Below are 6,531 nucleotides of genomic sequence, written 5' to 3'. Positions count from 1 at the left end.
AAAAAAAAAAAAAGGGTAGCTTCCAGAGGAAGCTACCTTGCGATCCACTCATTTCTCTCCCTCACCTCTCTCTCTCTCACTCGGCTCTCTCTCTCTCTCCCTCTCCGTCCACCGACCACCGACCACCGCCCTCCGGTGTCTTCTCCAGCCAGCTCCCTCTCCGGTCGTCACTGCACCACGCGTGTGGGCCCAATAGGTGCATGCTCTCTCTCTCTCTCTCTCTCTCTCTCTCTCTCTCTCTCTCTCTCTATCTCTCTCTCTCTCTTTATCTCTCTCTCTCTAACCGAACCAGGTCCTATCTTTCTCTACATCTCCCTCTCTCTCTCTCTCTCTCTCTCTCTCTCTCTTTCTCTCTGTCTCTCTCTCTCTATCTCTCTGTCTCTCTCTAGCTCTCTCTCTCTCTCTCTAACCGAACCACAGTAGGAACCCTAACCCTAGGTCCGGACCTCTCTCTCTCTACACCCATCTCTCTGACTCTATCTCTCTCTACATCTCTCTCTCTCTCTGAAACCTCTCCCGGTCTCTCTCTCTCTCTCTCTCTCTCTGCCTTGTACGTGATTATTATTTTGGGACTAATATGTTTTAATGCAGGTACATTTTGGCTAAGGAGCATACAAATCACTCAAAAAAAAATATTTGTGAGTAATTTTAGCATTAATTTTTTTTCTTTATTTTTGGCTATAATAAACTTGGTGCATTTAAATTAATTTGTTTAAAATCTGTTTCTAATTGTTTTAATAGTTTCATATAATAATTGTGGATTTAGCAATTAATAATGGTCTATGCAATGCTGTTAATTTTGTTGGGTTTGAATATCTATTGTTGTGTAATTTTATGTGTTTTGATGTGGTTGGTCGTTATGCATGAAAAAATATTCGTACAGTTGTGGTATTTTTTTTTTTTTTTTTGTAATATGTTTTACTGTACTACGAATTGGTGTGTGGATTATTATTTGTGGTAATTATTTTATTAACTTCATCATAAAATCAATGATCCAAACCAATAAAATATAAATAAGTATGCGGTACTATTTCAACAATTTTTGGGTTTTTTAAGAACAAAGAAAAAAAGTTTAATTGTTCATTTTCAGGTAATTTTTTTACAAACAAAAAAAAAACATTTCAAAGTAAACTCGCCATCATTTTATAATAAAATGATCGTATCCAACGATTATTGGATAGATACATAAAATTAAATTTGGCCACCGTCTACCATTTATAATAATTCTTTTTATTATTCAATTTATAACAAAGGTGTAAACAATAAACCCTAAACCCTAAATCAAAACCAATATAAAAATCCCTATGATCAAATCTCAAAACCAAACCCCTAAGCTTTATACTCTAAAAAACAAGCAAAAACCATAAACCATAAACCCTAGCCCAAAATACCGTTCACCCTAAAAACCCTAAACCCTACAAAAGAGTGAAATTTTTTCATTACTTTTTTTATTTTAGTTAAACCCTAAACCCTAACCTTAAAACCCTAACCCTAAAAACTAAACCCTAAAAACCTAAACCCTAAACCCTAACCTTAAAACCCTAACCCTAAAAACCTAAACCCTAACCTTTTTAACCCTAACCCTAAAAACTAAACCTTCAAAACCTAAACCCTAACCCTAAAAACTAAACCCTAACAAGCTAAACCCTAAACCCTAAACCCTAAAACCTAAACCCTAACCTTAAAACCCTAACCCTAAAAACTAAACCTTCAAAACCTAAACCCTAACCCTAAAAACTAAACCCTAAAAACCTAAACCATAACCTTAAAACCCTAACAACCCTAAACCCTAACCCTAAAAACTAAACTCTAACCTTTTTAACCCTAACCCTAAAAAAAGAAACCTTAAAACTCTAAACCATAAATAAAGAAAGAAGAATATTAAAAAAGAAAAAATTAAAAAAGGGAGAGATCTCTTTTTTTTTTTAATTACTTTTTATGGTGAGGTAAACCCAAACCCTAACCCTACAAACTAAACCCTAAACACCTAAAACCCTAAACCCTACAAATATTAAAACCTAAACCCTAAACCCTAACCCTAAAAACCTAAACCCTAACCTTAAAAACTAAACCCTAAACCCTAAACCCTAAACCCTAAACCTAAACCCTAACCTTAAAAACTAAACCCTTAAAACCGAAACCCTAAAAACTAAACCCTTAAAACCTAAACCCTAACCTTTTTAACCCTAACCCTAAAAACTAAACCCTAACAACCTAAACCCTAACCTTAAAACCCTAACAACCTAAAAACTAAACCCTAACAACCTAAACCCTAACCTTAAAACCCTAAACCCTAAAAATAGAAAGAAGAATAACAAAAAACATAAAAGAAAAAAGAGACCGATCTGTTTTTTTTTTTTTTTAACTTTTTTATGGTGAGGTAAACCCTAAATCCTCACCTTAAAACCCTAACCCTAAAAACATTTACCCTTAAAACCTAAACCCTATCCTTTTTAACCCTAACCCTAAAAACCAAATCCTAACAACCTAAACCCTAACCTTAAAACCCAAACCCTTAAAACTAGAATACTAAAAACCTAAACCCTAACCTTTTTAACCCTAAACCCTAAAAAAAGAAACCTTAAAACTCTAAACCATAAATAAAGAAAGAAGAATATTAAAAAAGAAAAAATTAAAAAATGGAGAGATCTCTTTTTTTTTTTTAATTACTTTTTATGGTGAGGTAAACCCAAACCCTAACCCTACAAACTAAACCCTAAACACCTAAAACCCTAAACCCTACAAAAAAAAAAATAAAAAACCTTAAACCCTAAAAACAGAAAGAAGAATATTAAAAAATATAAAAGAAAAAGGTTCGAGATCTATTTTTTTTTTTATTACTATTTTATTTTAGTTAAACCCTAAACCCTAAAACCCTACACCCTAAAAACCCTAAACCCTACAAATATTAAAACCTAAACTTAAAACCCAAACCCTAAAAACTAAACCCTAAAAACCTAAACCCTAACCTTAAAAACTAAACCCTTAAAACCGAAACCCTAAAAACTAAACCCTTAAAACCTAAACCCTAACCTTTTTAACCCTAACCCTAAAAACTAAACCCTAACAACCTAAGCCCTAACCTTTAAACCGAAACCCTAAAAACTAGAACCCTAAAAACCTAAACCCTAACCTTAAAAACTAAACCCTTAAAACCCTAACCCTAAAAACTAAACCCTTAAAACCTAAACTCTAACCTTTTTAACCCTAACCCTAAAAACTAAACCCTAACAACCTAAGCCCTAACCTTTAAACCCAAACCCTAAAAACTAGAACCCTAAAAACCTAAACCCTAACCTTTTTAACCCTAAACCCTAAAAAAAGAAACCTTAAAACTCTAAACCATAAATAAAGAAAGAAGAATATTAAAAAAAAAAAAAAATTTAAAAATGGGAGAGATCTCTTTTTTTTTTAATTACTTTTTTATGGTGAGGTAAACCCAAACCCTAACCCTACAAACTAAACCCTAAAAACCTAAAACCCTAAACCCTAAAAAAAAAAAAAACAAAACCCTAAACCCTAAAAAAAGAAAGAAGAATATTAAAAAATAGAAAAGAAAAAGGTTCGAGATCTCTTTTTTTTTTTTTTTTTTTTATTTTTTTTTTTTATTACTATTTCATTTTAGTTAAACCCTAAACCCTAAAACCCTACACCCTAAAAAACCCTAAACCCTACAAATATTAAAACCTAAACCCTAAACCCTAATCCTAAAAACTAAACCCTTAAAAACCTAAACCCTAACCTTAAAACCTAAAAAGAAAAAACCCTAACCCCTAAAAAAAGTATGAAAAAATGATACTTTGAGTTAACTGTTTAAAACAAACATTAAACAAACAAGCACTTTATTTGCTGTAATCAAATAATATATTTCGTTTCAGACTGTTAACTCGCGTACAGAGGAATATGGACAAGTCGTGGATGTCAGCACCTAGAGGTACGACACAGTATAACGACCGGTGTAGAGCGTTCGTGGCATTCGCCGTTTGTAACTGTAGGTCTGCTGATGGCAAAATTTACTGCCCATGTAAGTACTGCAGGAATAACCAGCGGCACCCCCCAGATTACGTTCTTGCCCACCTGACAGGGGGGAAGGGAATGTGCACGGGATACGGTTTCTGGTATATGCACGGTGAGACAACCCTAAACCCTGCTGTTCCTGTTCGGGGTCACGACCATCCCAGTGTCACAGATATGGCTGCATGTGGCATTGAACATGTAGAAGTCACAGAACAAGGCGGAGACCTGGAACAAGGTGGTGACATGCACGCCATGTTGCATGACACCTTCGGCGTGCACGAAGTAGGTGACACCGATCATGTTGGCCAGCCCGGAGAAGTAAATGAAGGAACCTCTGCGAGGGACACATTGAAGTACCTTGAGTTTTTGAAGACTGCCGACAAGCCACTTCACCCCGGTACAAAGCACAGTAAATTGAGTGCTACTGTATATTTCTACAACTTGAAGTGCATTGGAGGTATTAGTAACAAGATTTTTTCTGATATTCTTGAGCTTGTCAGTCAGTTATTGCCTCCTTACGATGAGGCATTGCCGGTGAATACGTACGAGGCGAAGAAATTCCTCAGTTCCATGGGTCTCGGGTATGAGAAGATTCCGGCGTGCCGTAATGACTGTATGCTATTCTGGAAAGACAATAAAGATCTAGATACCTGCACCGTATGTGGAGAATCTAAGTGGATGGCTAATATACATTTCGATCAGGATGGTGAGGTAATATCGTCGAGGAAAAAACGTCCAGTGAAGGTGTTGAGATGGTTTCCACTCATCCCACGGTTACAGAGGTTATTCATGTCGGAGCACACGGCGCACAATATGAGATGGCATGCAGAAGGCCGCACTAGGGACGGCGTATTGAGGCACCCCGCGGACGGTGAGGCATGGAGATCGTTCGACTCTCTACATCCGGATTTTATGGCTGACAGTAGGAACGTGCGGCTTGGACTGACAGCAGATGGATTCAATCCATTTGGGAACATGAGTACATCCCACAGCACATGGCCCGTATTGCTTGTATCGTACAATTTGCCTCCTTGGATGTGCATGAAACAGACGTCGTTCATCCTGTCACTGGTTATCCCCGGACCGAGCTCACCTGGTATGGATATCGACATCTACCTTCAGCCACTGATTGATGAGCTGTTGGAGCTGTGGGATGTAGGGGTACGAACACTAGATGCTGCGAAGATGGAGAATTTCAATATGCGTGCTCAGTTGATGTGGACAATAAACGACTTCCCGGCGTATGCAGATTTATCCGGTTGGCCTAGCAAAGGTGTGAAGGCATGTCCTTGTTGCATGCATTCGACACGTTCTAAACATCTGAAGAACGGTTGTAAATTTTGTTACATGGGACACAGGAAGTACTTGCCAACCGAACATCTGTGGCGGCTGAACAGAAGAACGTTTGATGGGACTGAGGAGTTAGAATGTGCTCCTGATGTGCCTTGCGGGGACGAGATCCTCCAACAGTTGGACGGAGTTGCGTTTGGGGATGAGAACGCGGGTAAGACGAGACGGAAGAAGCGGAAGACGGGTGCACGGGGTGTTGATGATGTTGTGTGGAAGAAGAAAAGTATTTTCTTCAGACTGCCGTACTGGAAGGACAATTTGCTTTGGCACAATCTTGATGTCATGCACATAGAGAAAAATGTCATGGACAATATACTTGGCACTATTTTGGACATCAAAGGGAAAACGAAGGACAACTTGGTAGCTCGGCTGGATTTGCAGGAGATGGGGTTGAGACCTAAATTGCATCCGTTCACCGCCACAAATGGTAAAATATTTATACCCGCGGCTTGTCACACGATGTCTAGGGAGGATAAAGAAAGCTTTTTAAAGGTGCTTCGAAATGTGAGAGTTCCAGACGGATATGCGTCGAACATTTCACGGTGTGTTCGGATGAAGGACCGTACAATTTCAGGGTTAAAAAGTCATGACAGCCACATACTGATGCAGCAGCTTCTACCAATTGCATTGCGTCAGTCATTGCCAGACAAAGTGGTCAGACCTATCGTTGAGATGTCAGCATTTTTCAGAGGCATATGCTCAACCAAGCTAACCCAAGCTGAGATGGACCGATTGCAGGGTGACGTCTGTATCACACTGTGCAAGCTGGAACAGGTATTTCCTCCTGGGTTTTTTACTAGCATGGTCCACTTGGTCGTGTATCTTGTGCGCGAGTGTAGACTCGGCGGACCCGTGCAATATAGGTGGATGTACCCGGCAGAGAGGTAAAATACAGCAGAATATATATATATTTTATTTTTTATTTTTCATGTAACTCGTGGCATTAAACGGGGACAAGCCCTTAATGTTTGTGTGTGCACCAGGAGTCTTGGGGGTTTCAAATCGAATGTGCGCAACAAAGCGGCTCCTGAGGGGTGCATTGCGGAAGGTTACATAGCGACCGAGCTAGTAACATTTTGTTCGAGATATCTAGAAAATGCACCAACCTTCCACAACAGACCTTTGAGAAACCCTGATGGTTCCAAGGGGCCGGGAACGCGAGTT

This window comes from Alnus glutinosa, chromosome 13, assembly GCF_958979055.1.
Source record: "Alnus glutinosa chromosome 13, dhAlnGlut1.1, whole genome shotgun sequence".
NCBI classification, from domain to species: Eukaryota; Viridiplantae; Streptophyta; class Magnoliopsida; order Fagales; family Betulaceae; genus Alnus; species Alnus glutinosa.
The sequence above is the reverse complement of the archived record's forward strand: the minus strand, read 5'-3'. Positions refer to the sequence as shown.